Consider the following 16,808-nt stretch of genomic DNA (forward strand, 5'->3'; position numbering starts at 1 on the left):
ATTGGTTGGTTGGGGTTGGGTGTTGGGTTTTTCCTCCTTTGCCTTTTGTCAGTGAGGTGGGCTCTGCGGTCTTCTTCAAAGGAGGTTGCTGCCCGCCAAACTGTGAGGCGCCAAGATGCACGGTTTGAGGCGTTATCAGCCCACTGGCGGTGGTCAATGTGGCAGGCACCAAGAGATTTCTTTAGGCAGTCCTTGTACCTTTTCATGTGAATAGAACTTCTTTAAATAGCAAAGCGGTGAGAATATATTTGGAGGCAGCTGCTCCATCTGGTGATTAACCAAAGGACTTCAACCAATGCTCTATAAAGTAAATAGGGCCACATGGCCTGCTGGGGATCAGACAGCATCCATGGCAAGAAACAGTCAGTCAACATTTCAGGTCTGCATTTGTCATTGACAGGGGTGCAGTGCTGCTGGAGTTCACCAGGGTGCCCCTGTGTCCCCACTGTTAAAAAAAGGCAAAATAAACAAGCGGGGAATTTTAACTGGTGGGGAATTTAACAGTGGCTGCATATTATATGCAGGGGATTTTATGGAAATGGGTGTTAGGGTCGGGGATGGGGAGAGGGATGATGGCTGGCCGGGGAAAAATACCACTAATAACATTGGATATTTGATTGTTTTTAGTGAAATCTTGGAGCTGTGACTCTCTTTTAGATATTTGTGAAATTCCTCGCTTGACCCGTTGTCCTAGGAAGCTGAGAAATGAGCATTTTCCACCCTTTCCAATGGGTACCATTGGATTCTATGTAGGAGCTATATTCAGCAAGGAATGTACGTTGAAACCTAGGGTTAAAAGTCAAAAATAAGGAAAGAAAAATTCACTGCTCGCTTTTCTTCAGCCTGATTTTGATGATTCAAGGCAATCATCCAAAATTCTCTTCTACATCTAGATAAATATAGTTAGTTTTTCGTCATTTCAACTATCATTAATAGCGATCAACCCCTTGGCCTAGCTCCACCAACTATAGTTGATTGAAAATAAGTTCTTTTTCCCTTTGTGTTGAGAGGAAAAAGAGTAATTTAATGAGGCAATGAACAAGTCAAACACATTTCCAAACCTCCTAAATGGTTGCTTTCCTCCCCTGTTAATATTTCCTTTAAAAAATTTGACAACCAGACTTAAATTCCATAGCACAACTATAGTGTGGACCATCGTGCCTCGCCACCCTACCTTCCCCATCTATCCCTCAATTGGTGGGGGGGGGGGGGGCATGGGGTGTCCATCGATCCCAACCAGGAAGAGTCAAGAAAAGAAAGTAGACTGAGCACTACTGTCGTGTCGTTACAAACCCCCGACCTGAATATAAACCTGAGCTGGCCCTTCCTGAGCCAGTTACATGGGGAGCCACCAAGTCTTGAGCTGATGTTCAGGCTTTTACTGGAATAAAGCCTGTTGTACAGTCTTTTGAGTTTTGTGCTTGCTTACTGCTACCTCAGCGCACCACAGGTTTCACACCTTTGTTGTGAGTGTCTTCAATGTTGTGTCTAACTGTGGTTTGTTAAGTGTTGTGTTAAATTTTAAGGGTGACAGAAAGAGCTTGAACTCTACAGAAAACCTTGTATAAAATTGATAATTGTAAACTGTTGTCATTGCTGATATTGTTAACATTGATATTGGTAATATTGATAATTATTTAAGTTTGGAAAATCATAAAATATTCAAAAAACATATTTGTCACATCCAAAATATGATATTTTTTTATTTGTATCGATACGATAATAATTTATGTAAAGATTCAAGCTTCTTCAACTTTTTATATATTAAAAGACTAAGCAGGATTTCTATTGGTCTAAACCATGTAATACCCGACACGTATGAGGATATGGTGAGTATTAACACTCATGGGTACACTTCCTGTCCAACCATTTCTGTGCGAGAAATGGTACAATGCAGAATTGCCAACCTACCACTTTTTATACTAATATTCAGCGATATTCATGGCTTTAGATGTTCTTTTTTCATACTTGGTTCCAATTTAGGTGGCTAAAAGTGCAAAAAATTTATTTGCTTTATTTCTGCTGTTTTTATACCTGCTCAGGAACACCTGCTAAGCACTGTGGGCCCTGCTATCTGCTCTGACTCAAGTGCATTAGTAAGGCTGGTGGTTCGTGGATTATTCACTAATACAAAAGTAAGTTTTTCTCACTAACAATCCTATGGCTTCTAAGCAAACAATGTTAATTTTTTTCTTTCATGAACAAGCTGAGGAGTTTAACAAGAATAACGTACAAGAGATTGACAAAAACTGTGATTTGCTTGTCTATAGTTCAAATTTTGTAACCGGATTCAAATGCAGTTCTGAAAGTAATAATACTTCAAAGTCAGGCTTGTATCCTTGATCAGGTGTTCGGACTGATGAAATGTGGAATTAAAAAAAGGAAACATTCCTAGTTAGTCTTCAAGGATGATAAACTTGGGTGTAAATTCTTCACTTCTAAGGGTTTGAGGCTGTCAAATGAATGGCAGATGTATTCAGTATCCTATTATGGAGCCGATCGAAGTACACGCTTAAAGTCTCTCAGAACAAAATGGTTGATCACAAGCTATCAAAAGCTCACACTGCTGCTCTACGAGCTGAAAATAGAGCTAGTGAGGATGCTCACATCATGAACGCTTCACACCTAAAGGCAACTTGTTCAGTTTTTCCTTCTGCATATTATTTAGCTCAGAATGACAGTACTCTGATCACTTTGGCTCACTGGAACTTCAAAACAAAAATGGTGATGACATTGGGATTGGACTGCATTCCCACATTAGTGCTACAGAGATCATTAATCACATATCCATCAATATGTAAAAAGAAAAGTTGCCAGCGTATTGTTACAAGCTCAAACGACCCCAAAACCCAGCAGCAATAGACATTCACCAAGACAAGTAGTTATTTGAACAAAAGTTGTTTTTAATTATCTTTAAACATGAAAATAGAATCAAACTTTAACTTATCTCTATACTTAACTAACCCAAATTAACCCACTTCTAATTCTAAATGCACGTGTATGAGGTGTGTGTAAATTTAAGAAAAGTTCTTTGGTTCACAGTTAAATCTCACTTCTCCTTCTTCCAAGTCCTCTGGTTGCAGGCAATTCTTATACTGTGCACAGAATTTAACATGTATAAAGTTCACCAGGCTTTGGTGCTTGAAAGGGAAATGTTTACCACTCAAGAATGTTCTTGAAGGGTTTGCGAAGAGAGATATTTGTTGTTGCAGGATGTCCACAACTGAGATACTACCATTAGTCACCTCAATATCTCGCTGATGAAACTTGCCCCATCAGAGTTCTCCAGATGGTAACCTCTTTCTTTCAGGTGAACACAGAGTTCCTTTTTGTTTCCCTTATTCCAAGACAAACATCAGACAGATAGCACTTCCAGCCATCCAGTGCTCTGGAGCTTTCTGTTCCAATAAGCTTCCTGGCTTGCACTGTTCAGCTGGTTTCAGTGTCACACACACTAGCTGAGAGAGCTTCTCCTCTCTCCCTCTTTCTCTCTCTCTCCAAGTGCAAAATGCTAGAAAGCCCATCTGACACTCTCACTTGCAAAAACCCCCAACTTCTTCAGCAAACAACAGGAATTATCCTTCTGCTCCCATCTTTTGTCTTAGATAAACAAAACCCAGGGGTGACCTTTCTGTGAGCACTCTGTAGGTACTTGCAACAGCCAGTTTGTCTCCTCTTCCAAACAATGGTCTGTTCATTTCATGACATCATTTTAATTAGCACCTACTTGTGAAATGTGCATAACATTCTCCATAGAACCTGCAATGTTACTGAATGAATTCTTCAGTATTTCAAATAAGATCTGTGGTTTAAAATGTGTGCATTATGTCTTTCTTTGGCTTGGCTTCGCGGACGAAGATTTATGGAGGGGGTAAAAAGTCCACGTCAGCTGCAGGCTCGTTTGTGGCTGACAAGTCCGATGCGGGACAGGCAGACACGATTGCAGCGGTTGCAAGGGAAAATTGGTTGGTTGGGGTTGGGTGTTGGGTTTTTCCTCCTTTGCCTTTTGTCAGTGAGGTGGGCTCTGCGGTCTTCTTCAAAGGAGGTTGCTGCCCGCCAAACTGTGAGGCGCCAAGATGCACGGTTTGAGGCGTTATCAGCCCACTGGCGGTGGTCAATGTGGCAGGCACCAAGAGATTTCTTTAGGCAGTCCTTGTACCTTTTCTTTGGTGCACCTCTGTCACGGTGGCCAGTGGAGAGCTCGCCATATAACACGATCTTGGGAAGGCGATGGTCCTCCATTCTGGAGACGTGACCCATCCAGCGCAGCTGGATCTTCAGCAGCGTGGACTCGATGCTGTCGACCTCTGCCATCTCGAGTACTTCGACGTTAGGGGTGTAAGCGCTCCAATGGATGTTGAGGATGGAGCGGAGACAACGCTGGTGGAAGCGTTCTAGGAGCCGTAGGTGGTGCCGGTAGAGGACCCATGATTCGGAGCCGAACAGGAGTGTGGGTATGACAACGGCTCTGTATACGCTTATCTTTGTGAGGTTTTTCAGTTGGTTGTTTTTCCAGACTCTTTTGTGTAGTCTTCCAAAGGCACTATTTGCCTTGGCGAGTCTGTTGTCTATCTCATTGTCGATCCTTGCATCTGATGAAATGGTGCAGCCGAGATAGGTAAACTGATTGACCGTTTTGAGTTTTGTGTGCCCGATGGAAATGTGGGGGGGCTGGTAGTCATGGTGGGGAGCTGGCTGATGGAGGACCTCAGTTTTCTTCAGGCTGACTTCCAGGTCAAACATTTTGGCAGTTTCCGCAAAGCAGGACGTCAAGCGCTGAAGAGCTGGCTCTGAATGGGCAACTAGAGCGGCATCATCTGCAAAGAGTAGTTCACGGACAAGTTTCTCTTGTGTCTTGGTGTGAGCTTGCAGGCGCCTCAGATTGAAGAGACTGCCATCCGTGCAGTACCGGATGTAAACAGCGTTTTCATTGTTGGGGTCTTTCATGGCTTGGTTCAGCATCATGCTGAAGAAGATTGAAAAGAGGGTTGGTGCGAGAACACAGCCTTGCTTCACGCCATTGTTAATGGAGAAGGGTTCAGAGAGCTCATTGCTGTATCTGACCCGACCTTGTTGGTTTTCGTGCAGTTGGATAATCATGTTGAGGAACTTTGGGGGACATCCGATGTGCTCTAGTATTTGCCAAAGCCCTTTCCTGCTCACGGTGTCGAAGGCTTTGGTGAGGTCAACAAAGGTGATGTAGAGTCCTTTGTTTTGTTCTCTGCACTTTTCTTGGAGCTGTCTGAGGGCAAAGACCATGTCAGTGGTTCCTCTGTTTGCGCGAAAGCCGCACTGTGATTCTGGGAGAATATTCTCGGCGACACTAGGTATTATTCTATTTAGTAGAATCCTAGCGAAGATTTTGCCTGCAATGGAGAGCAACGTGATTCCCCTGTAGTTTGAGCAGTCTGATTTCTCGCCTTTGTTTTTGTACAGGGTGATGATGGTGGCATCACGAAGATCCTGAGGCAGTTTACCTTGGTCCCAACAAAGCTTGAAAAACTTATGCAGTTTGGCATGCAGAGTTTTGCCGCCAGCCTTCCAGACCTCTGGGGGGATTCCATCCATACCTGCTGCTTTGCCACTTTTCAGTTGTTCGATTGCCTTATATGTCTCATCCAGGGTGGGAACCTCATCCAGCTCTAGCCTTAGGGGCTGTTGAGGGAGCTGGAGCAGGGCGGAATCTTGGACTGAGCGGTTGGCACTGAAAAGAGATTGGAAGTGTTCTGACCATCGGTTGAGGATGGAGATCTTGTCGCTGAGGAGGACTTTGCCGTCTGAGCTGCGCAGCGGGCTTTGGACTTGGGGTGAGGGGCCGTACACAGCCTTTAGAGCCTCGTAGAAACCCCTGAAGTCGCCAATGCATTATGTAATCTTACCAAATTCCTCCCAATATTTATCCATTACAATATCAAGCAGATAAATGGCAAAATTTCTGTTCTCATTGATGAATCAACAAGCCTGAGCATTAAGACCACCCTAATAGTTTATTTGAAATGTGAAAGTGATAAGGAAGGTGATCCCCATTTTATGTTTTTAGATCTAATCTGATCAGAAAGCTGGAACTATTGCCAAGCATCTGATGAACTCTCTCAATAACCATGGGTTTGATGACTCTTACTTGAAACAGAACCTTGAAGCATTTGCTCTTGAAGGGGCGAGCATAATACTTGGTGTCAAATCTGGTGTTGCTTCAATTCTCAAGGAACATTACACTGATGTGATAATTTGGCACTGTCTTGATCACAAAATTAGAACTTAATAGGTGATTTGGTGAGAGAAGTTCATAGAATTAATCAGTTTCAAATATTTATGGACAAATTGTACTCTGTTTACAGTAGATCACCTCTGAATGTGCCTCTCAACTGAACAACAAAATTACAAAATAGGCCATGTTCCTGGGCACCAGGTGGTTAGCTATCTCATTTTGAACAGTTTCAGCAGTATGGAAAAATTATGAAGCACTGTGTTTTAATTTTGAAAAAGCAATGAAGGATGAAACAAGATGTGGGAGTGACAGCAAAACCTCTGAAGGTCTGTTGAAAAGACTCTCTTCAGAACAGTTTCTATTGGACTTACCTCTAATGTATAACACATTGCACGAACGTGGTTTACTGTCAGATGTTTATAGAAATGAACTACTATGTTTATGCAGACTAAGTGATCTAAGATCACTGCATGGACTGAAAGAGCAATCTGGTACAAAAACTCTAGAAGCTCAAGAGGCCATTGAAAAGGGGAAGTTTGGAGAAATTACCTTAAAAAGCAGCAACACAATTGCCTCCATTAATTATCTGCAGTTTCTTACTAGTTTTATAAACAATTTGCAGCACCGTATGTTCATGACAACATCCTTGAAAGGTTCCGAAACTTCTGAATCTCAAAGTATTTATAAATCTCTGCTAAATGAAATGTGTCCTTGATAAAGGCTATTGGCCTGCTGAAATACCACCTGATCGTGGAGAAGCTACAATATCATCTCTCTGCAAGAAGCTTTCTTCTTCCTCTGTAATAAATGCTTTCAGAGATTATGTGGAGGGTTCTGGACGCCATATCCCCCAAGATTTACACCCATTATTGAGCTGTTCACGTTATTCCTATTAATACCGTTGAGTGTGAGAGGGGATTCAGTCACATGAACTTGATAATAACAATAACACACTCAAGAATTCTCATAAATCATGTATTAGCAGTTATGTTTGTTAAACTACACAGGCCTCCTCGAGTTCAGTGGAGTCCTGAGCCATATGCCACATCATTGCTGCAGCACCACAGATCAGTAGATGACAAAAGAACAAGACCCCTGAAAAAGCCTGACCCTTTGTGGAAATTGTGAAACTTCTCATTGGTGGCATTTGGTAAGTAGGTCATTAGTTTTAAATTGATAAAATACATGATTACCATCTTTTTCTTTACTTGCTGATCATTAGGAGAGTGCAACCGTGTAATACTTTGCCATATTATTAAATTAGATATTATGTTTTATTGTACCAGTTATATAGTGAAATGTGATCAGCTATAATCTTGTTAACGCCTTAACTATCACTATATTTCTGAGGAGCTCTGGAATTCATATATTTTTTTCCTCTTGGTTTAGTGCTTGACATTATAACAAGCTCAATTTATATGTTACACCCAATTTGTGCACTTCCTCATTTCTTGTAATGGGCAACTTCCTGTAATGACCAGGTACACAAATTAGATGTGACCTATATGGAAAGAGGATATAGGGAATGGCAGGTATTTTGTCAGCTCCAGCACCTAAACAATGAGCACTGCACCCCTGTTTATTATCAAAGGATACAGACCTTAGACTGACCATTTTCATCCTTGGATGCTCCCTGGTTCACTGAATTCCTCCAACACTTCATTGTTTGCTCAATGTTGCAGCAGCTGCAGCTTCTGTTCTTTTCTAAGAACAGCTTTCTGATGGTCTGAACTGAAAGAGCAGGTTTTCAAGCAAAATTTATCTGCTGCTTTTCACCCCACTGATGCTGTATCTGAACGGAGAAGTTGTCTTCCTTTTTCAATCTGTCGGTCAATCAGTTGGGAAAATATTGAGTTATTCTGAAAGTGCTGATTTTCAGAGTTCTGAAATTGACCAATAAATTGCCCAACTAAGAAATGTAACATTTCGCTTAGCGAATGAATGGTATATTACCGGACTCTTAGCGCATTCCGGCTCGCAAATAGCTTCTGCCTTGATCAAACATGGCCGCCCCAGCATCAATCTGGCACGCTTAAAAGAGCGCATGTGCCACATAATTTGCCCGCCCGTTTGAATTTCGATGGACGAAAGTTAATAAGTATGTAAACTTTTATATAAAATAAATATTGATTCTATATCCACTCTCAATATAGGTGGATATTCTATATTCACTTAATAATATCTTAATAATCATGAAATTTGCTGAGATATGATTTGCAAATAATGGTCTATTCTTCTTTCGGGGCGGGGCTTTGCCATGTCAATCACCGGGCAGGCGGGGGGGGGGGGGGGGGGGGGGAGAAGGAGGCGACACAGATCAATCCCGTTGGGCAAGTGAGTGCACCGAGTTTGGCGGAACCGCGGGTTTGGTCCGTTATTGAGACGGTGCGCGCGTTGACTGCTTTGGCGGGGGTGGGTTGAAGTGTCCGGCTCCCGAGTCCTGGGCAGCGCGGGGCATAGTGGGAGATGTAGTTCCGGAGCAGCCAGTTTGTGGGTTGCAATGAAACTGGAGGGAGTTAGGGATGGGAATATACTTTCCACCTCAATTGGAATCAGGGGTTAGGTTTAAAAGATTGCGTTTGAGTTAAGATTTGGGGTTAGCGATAAAGTTTCCTGGCATCTTGCAGCAACCTCTTTTTGTATTTTTGTCTACTGAATTTCTTTTTTTTCCAAAAGAAAACCAGAATCCAAAATAAAGCAATGCTGGAAATAACCAGTAGGCCAGGCAGTATATTATTATTTATCATTATATGGGTATAAAAATAAAGTGGGGGAGGGACAGAGGAAACAAAAGTCTGCGATAGGGTGGAGACAGGAGAGGATTAAAAAAATGGTAAAGATATTAATGAAGAACAACAGGTGGCCCTTTCGTTTGACACTCATCTATACCTGATTGGAACTATGGTAAGGAATTCACATCTGACTTCCCAACAGGCTGGATGTAATGGAACAAACAGACCTGTTTGGGTTCATAAGGGAAACTGGGTGCTGATGTTGGGTGCATCTTCATAAAAGCCAGGCCATATTTGTTAAACATTTTGAGATTCTGTTGTGATATATATCTGTTATATCCTCATGTCAGCATTGTTAATAGATTTTTTTTCCATTGTATATTAGGTTACATGAAGGTAACTGCTGTTTTGAATTATTGCAGGGATTTACACAATTTTAATGATGCCTCATTTTTCTATGCCATTATTTCTGTTCCAATTCTGCATCCACTGTGTGCCTCACCCATCTTCTTTAGACCTTGTGAGATATTCTATTCCTACCGTCTACCTTGTTTTTCCTTGGTCTTTCTCTTCTAAGCTACCTGTGTTAGCAAATTCTACATTCTAGGTATTTCAGATGTTTCTCCTGAAAAATTGGCTAGCTCTGACCTGAAGTACTGCAGCTCCAGTCCCTGATGCAAGTTTATTGCTTGCAGTCTACCATCTCTGGCTTCTTGTGCAATCATGGGTTGTTTTCACCCCATCATCAGTGGTTGTGCCTGTCACATTTGTGGCCCGAAATGTGAAGTTAATAACACTAATAATGCAGGTTTTACCAGTTAAACATCTCCGTGTCTTTATTCTCCAGCTTTCATTGTTCCTCCATTTCGCGCTCTTCTCTCTCTCTCATACCATGTGACTTCCAGTCAGGTGAATACATCTCATGCATATTCATTATCATGACATCCCTCCTTTTACCAGAAATAAACTTTACACCTTAATGTTGAAATGTAAACACCGTCACCTTTTCAATACCCCTCGGAACCAACAAACAATGTCTAACAAACAAACAAACAAGTTCAAACTCCTTCTACACACAATGTAACATGAACATGTCGTAACTAACTGTAATACAATAACTCAACTAAACAAAATGTACTTCATACAGCACTCATACACGCACTTTATGATATATGATCAAATCACTGTCCCAATGTTCTTTTATCATTCCAACCGTCACAAACTTTCCCTTTTGTGATAATGCGGGCACAATTAGAAATACGGCACAAAGTCTTCGTATCGTTTAGGCCTTCCTGCGATACTATCGTTTTTTCAGTGGTCGTGGACCTCATCACAACGTACTCATGGTATCTGCTGTAGTAATCTATCACTACCATGATTGATTCACCAGTCGGTAAAGGTCCAAGAAAATCAACGGCTACGTCGATCCACGGTCCTGTCGGGAGTTGCGTACTCCGGATCGGCTCTGGAGGATTACTCCTACTTGTGATCTGACATCCATGGCAAGTTTTGACGAATTTCTCTATGTCTTTATCACAACCTGGCCACCATACCTTGGTCCTGAGGTTTTGCTTGGTACCAACAATACCTAGGTGTCCTTCATGAGCTAAGGATACGATCTTCGGTCTCAACCTCTGTGGTATCACCAATCTACTACCTCTCAATACACACTGTCCGATGCAACAAAGTTCGTCTCTAATGGGAATGTAAGCCTTGTGAGTACACTTGTCCCATTATCCACTCTGGATACATTCTCTCACTTCCATGAGTTCTGGGTCATGTTCGGACTCTCTCTCGACTTCCTTCGTGGTCACAGCTTTCGGTGTCGACTGAATAGTTACGAAGCGTACAAAGCTCTCTGCTTCTGTCCCCAATTCTGACTTGGATTGTGGGCATCCATCCTTCACTAATCTGGACAGCGGATCAGCAATGTTTGCTTTCCCGGCAATGTGAACTACTTTATATTTGTAGGGTTGGAGTCGGAGTACCCATCGCTCTATTCTGGCACACGGTTTGGATCTAGCGGCATAGATCACCTCTAATGGCTTATGATCTGTGATGAGTTCAAATTCAATGCCATACAAATATGCATGGAACCTCTCACGGGCCCATACAAGTCCGAGTGCTTCTTTCTCTGTCTGAGAATATCTTCTTTCCACATCTGACAACAATCTGCTGGCGTAGGCAATGATTCTTGGTCCTACATCATGCATCTGGACCAACACGGCTCCTAAACCAACGGGACTAGCATCCGCTATGACTTTGGTTGGTGCAGCCGGATCATAATATCCAAGGGATTCAGCATCTGTCAGACTTTGCTTCAGCGTTGTGAACGCTTTCTTCTGCTCTGATCCAAAATGAAATGGTACACCTTTCCTGGTTAGTTTCCTTAGTGGTTCTGCCACTGTAGCAAAATTAGGGATGAACTTGGCGCAATAATTGACCAATCCCAGGAAACTCCTCACCTCCGTTGCGTTCTGGGGTGCACGTGCATCTGCAATAGCCTTCACCTTGGCCTCTGCTGGGTTTAGTCCTTCCCGTGTAAGTCTGTGTCCCATGAAGTCCATTTCTGACACACCGAACTGGCACTTGTTTCCATTCACGGTAAGGCATGCCTCCTGTAGTCTAGATAGTACACGCCTCAACCGTCTGTCATGCTCTTCCTTTGTAGGTGCATGGACTATGATGTCGTCAGAAATGTTGGAAACTCCAGGAATGCCTTAAATCACTCGATGGATTTCATACTGGTAGATCTCAGAAGCTGCATTAATGCATTAATGCCGAACGATAGTCTCTTGTATCGGTACAATCCACAGTGAGACCCAAATGTTGTTACATCTCGAGATTCTGGGTCCAGCTCTAATTGATGATAGCCCCATTTTAAATCAATTTTTGAGAATATCTTACTGGTAGTTAACTCTTGAAGTATTTTCTCCACTGTTGGTATAGGATGTTGTTCTCGAATTATAGCTTCATTGGCCATCAACACACAGTCTTATGTCACCATTTGGTTTGGGCACAATCACTACTGGGCTGACCCACTGTGTCGAATGTTCCACAGGTTCAATAATGTCTTGCTTGATCAACTCTTTAATTTTGGCTTCGACTTTCCCACGAAGTCCAAATGGAGTTCTGCGCACTGGTTGCGCCTTGGGTTTGACCGTTTTGTCCACCGCTAGCTTTAGTTGTCGACCTTTCAGCTTTCCTACTCCTTGGAAGACTGCGGGGAATTCTTGCTTCATATCCTCGTATGACTGAACTGAGTTGACACGAGCTCCAATATGAAGTATTGCCAGGTCTTGCAAGCAATGGTTCTCCCCTCTCGTCTATGACAACAAACTCTGCTTCGGTGTACTTATCACCAGCTTCAACAGTTGCAGTAAAACATCCAATGGTCTGCAATGGCTTGGTTGCTGTGTATGGATACAGTTTCTTGGAGCACTTCTTTGAGGTACAGATGATCTTTTTCCTTTTCAATTTCTCCCATAAATGTCGATCAATTACATTACTGTCACTGCCTGAGTCTACAATGACCTGAACTGTCACACCACCAATGATCACTGGGACCTTCTCATGATGTACATCATTCAATGTAAATTGATAATATCTCTGTCCATCCTGGTTATCATCATCATCGTCACTTTCTGGGTCACCGTCTATATGGCAAATGGTGTCTTTCTTTCCAGGATACTTTCCTTTCCCCCAAGCTTTGCCTTTGGAAACTGTGCTCTTCCCCTTCTGGTCTGCATTGGACTTGCTTTTGCACTTCTTTGCAAAGTGGTCCTTCCCTCCGCACTTTCTGCAAACTTTGCCTTTTGCTGGGCAGCATGGGTCTTTTCCAAAATGACCTCTGTTTCCACATCGATAACACTCCATGTCATGTGTCGACGTATATCTTGGCTGGTTATGGCGATGCGAGAGCCTCTTAACTTGCTGGCTTAAGTTGTCCTTCAGGGTCATGGTATGAAATTGCCCCTCAACAGCCTCTAATGCAGCAGCAATGGCTAAAGCATCGGTGAGCTTCAACTCACTCCCTTTTTCCAGCAGACGTCTCCTGAGCTTGTCTGATCTGCAGTGCTGCACGACTTGATCCAATAATTGGTTGTCCAAATCAGCTGCCATGTAATTGCATCCAACAGCCAGCTGGCGCAATCTCGTCACGTACTGAGCAATTGTTTGTCCATCTTCTTGTTTCGTTCTCCGAAACAAATGACGTTGAAATGTAGCATTCGGTGTCACTACATAGTGTGCATTCAATGCATCGACCGCTTTCTGGTATTCATCCTTCCTTCCTGTATTCAAAAGTGTCTTAAAAGTTTCCCGAACTGCGGGTCCTGCGGTGAAAAGAAGTAATGCCCTCCTCTGCGCTTTTTGTTCCACCGTACCGCTATCGAGAAATAGGCCACGACTGTCGGCGTAGGCTTCAAATTTTTCTAGCCATGCCTTCCACTTCACACTTACAGTGCTTGCGTCACCCGTTGGGTCAAAATGAGGAACACCTCGAAGTGTTAGAAAGTCAGCTTCTGCGCCTGCCATGAGGAAACTTTTTCAGCCCAAAGCCACCGAATCAAAGATCAAAATTCTTATCACATTGAAGTTCCAAAATGTTGTTGTTTTAATCCTCGTCGCCAATGTCACATTTGTGGCCCGAAATGTGAAGTTAATAACACTAATAACGCAGGTTTTACCAGTTAAACATCTCTGTGTCTTTATTCTCCAGCTTTCATTATTCCTCCATTTTGCGCTCTTCTCTCTCTCTCATACCATGTGACTTCCAGTCAGGTGAATACATCTCATGCATATTCATTATCATGACAGTGCCCAAACTTCTCTATCCCTGTTTCTGTTGGACACTCCTGAGCCTTTGGTCATTTGCTCTAATCATGTGTGTTATTACTCCTTCCTCTTCTTAAATGTAATTAAAAGGTAACTGCTGGTTCAAATACATGGGAACTGATAAATGAGCATCCAATTCACATTTACTGCTCAAGTTCATTGGTCAAGACTTCAGTTTTTATTGGCAGCATTGATTTTGTGATAAGTGGGGATATAATTGCTAGGTTGTGCATGTTTCAACCTTTTTGCACCATGAAGGGATGTCTGAGGACCTTGCTTCAGATGGATATTCCATGGGAAATTGCCTGCAGTATCAGCTCTTGTCAACAGAATAGCATGAACATGAATATAATGGAGTTCACAAATGCAGTTGAGTTTGGAGCAAAACAGTCTGCTGAAAGAACTCAGTAGGTTGAGCAGAATCAGTATGAGAAAAAGAGTGGCTGATCTTTTGGTCAGAACCCTTCATCAGGGTGTTTTGATGAACAGTTTTGACACAAAACATCACCCCCATCTTTCCTTGCATTGATGCTGTTCAACCTGGTGAGTTCCTCCAGCAGATTGTTTTTTTTTGCTCCAGATTCCTGTGTCTCAAATTGAGGGTGGAATAGTTTATCATCATGTGTACTGAGAATCAGTGAAAAAAATTAATTAGCCTGCGATCCAGGCAAGTCAACCCATGCTCGGGTACAGCAGGTAGTGTAAAAAAAAAAAACAGGTGCAGAATCCAGTGTTATAGACAAAAGTAAAAACTATGTAAGGGCCAGTTCCAGCTGCCTTCAGGAGCAAACCTTCCCAGAAATCATCAGTTCCCAAGGCACTAGATAGACCGCAGAGCCCACCTCACTGACAAAAGGCAAAGGAGGAAAAACCCAACACCCAACCCCAACCAACCAATTTTCCCCTGCAACCGCTGCAACTGTGTCTGCCTGTCCCGCATCGGACTTGTCAGCCACAAACGAGCCTGCAGCTGACGTGGACATTTACCCCCTCCATAAATCTTCGTCCGCGAAGCCAAGCCAAAGAAGAAAATATAGACACACAGCAGGATTCCATAAATAGCAATGTGGTTTTGAGGAAGAATTTTGACTAACGGTGTCAGCTGGGATATTGGTGCTTGAGGTAATCTCCCTGCTTCATGTAAACTATACTATAAAACATGCATCCACTTGAGATGGAGGTTGGTGCCTTGGTTTAACATCTCATTCGAAGAGCCACATCTCTGATTGTGCAGCACCGAACTTGCAGCCTTCTTAACCTGGAGTAATGCTTGCGTTTCAATAGCGTCCTTCATGTGTTAAGATAACATAAATAACTTTTTATTCATCAAATGCCGTGGAATTTCTGAGCACCCCTTGACAGTATAGAATATTACAGCACAGAACAGGCCCTTCAACCCATGATGTTGTGCCAACCTATATAAATGTGCTCAATAATCTTCTCTACCTGGAAGCGGAAATGAGATGTAAACAAAGTATGAAATGGCCATGTTGAACTATATGACTATAAATATTAACAGAAAACATAACCAAATAAAAAGGAGGAGGCTATTAAATTTACTGAAAAAAGAAAAAATAGATATAACATTTGTGCAGGAAACGCATCTAACTGAAGTGGAACACAAGAAATTAAGGAGAGACTGGGTAGGGCACGTAACGGCAGCATCATATAACTCAAAAGCCAGAGGTGTAGATATATTTATCAATAAATCAAAATAGAGGAGGAAATAATAGATCCAGCAGGGAGATACGTAATGTTAAAATGTCAGATATATTCAGAACTCTGGAATTTGCTCAATGTAAATGCACCTAATGAAGAGGATCAAAAGTTTAGGCAAGATTTTTTTTTTAAAGATTGTAGATACGCAGGGGAATATATTGATAAGAGGGGACTTTAACCTTAATTTGGATTCAAAGATGGATAAAACTGGACAAAAGACTAGCAGAAAGAACAAAGTAGCCAAATTTATGGTTAAATCAATGCAGGAAATGCAACTTTTGGATATATGGAGGAGACAGCACCCAAAGGAGAAGGAATTCTCATATTATTCGAGTAGACATAAAACATACTCAAGGATTGACCTGTTCCTGTTGTCAGCCCATATCCAGGGAGAGTTAGGAAAACAGAATATAAAGCTAGATCACTCACCCCTGTTATTAGCAATAGAGCTGGAGGACATCCCACCAAGAACATATAGATGGAGATTAAACTCCATGCTACTTAAAGACAGGATTTTAGAGAATTTATTGAGTGCCAAATTAAAATGTACTTTGAAATAAATATGGAATCAGTGAAAGATAAATTTATATTATGGGATGCAATGAAAGCCTTCATCAGAGGGCAGATAATAAGTTATGTAACTAAGACGAAGAAGGACTACAATCGGGAAATAGAACAGCTGGAAAGGGAAATAGTAAGTACAGAAAAAAGAACTAGCAACAAGGGAAGATACAACAAAAAGAAGAGAATTGGTGGACAAAAATATAAAATATGAAACACTACAAACGTATAAGGTGGAGAAGAACATAATGAAGATAAAGCAAAAGTATTACGAGCTAGGAGAAGAAAACGCACAAAATACTAGCTTGGCAGCTTAAAACAGAACAAGCTAAAAGAACGGTATTGGCATCAAGGAAAATGGACAAACAAATTACGTATAACCCAACAGAGATCAATGAAAACTTCAAGGAATTCTACGAGCAGTTACACTGAACAGAATGAAGGGAAAGAAGAGAAAATAGATGAATTTCTAGCTAAAATTGAACTACCGAAATTGCAAGAAGAGGAGCAAAACAAATTGATAAAACCATTTGAAATAGAGAAATATAGGATATATTAAAAAAGCTACCGAACAATAAAACGCCTGGAGAGAATGGACTCCCAATAGAATTCTATAAAACATTTAAAGAGTTATTAATTCCTCCTCTTCTGGAAGTAATGAAGAAACACAAAACATGCCAGATTCATGTAAAACATCAATAATTACAGTAATACCAAAGACGGGGAAGTTCCACTAACACCAGCATCGTATA

At 41.9% G+C, this 16,808-nt stretch overlaps 1 long non-coding RNA gene across 2 annotated transcripts in view; it reads left to right on the forward strand.

The window, feature by feature from the left end:
- The first annotated feature begins 8,506 nt into the window (after positions 1 to 8,506).
- LOC138736210 (uncharacterized) overlaps positions 8,507 to 16,808 on the forward strand; it is an 82,911-nt gene continuing 74,609 nt past the window's right edge. Inside the window, exon 1 of one of the 2 annotated variants that reach the window (XR_011340158.1) lies at positions 8,507 to 8,542. This is a non-coding gene — a long non-coding RNA (uncharacterized lncRNA). The remainder of the gene's footprint in view (positions 8,543 to 16,808) is intronic. The other variant, XR_011340159.1, reaches the window with a different exon arrangement.

This window comes from Narcine bancroftii, chromosome 1 (genome assembly GCF_036971445.1).
Source record: "Narcine bancroftii isolate sNarBan1 chromosome 1, sNarBan1.hap1, whole genome shotgun sequence".
In the NCBI taxonomy this organism is placed as follows: domain Eukaryota; kingdom Metazoa; phylum Chordata; class Chondrichthyes; order Torpediniformes; family Narcinidae; genus Narcine; species Narcine bancroftii.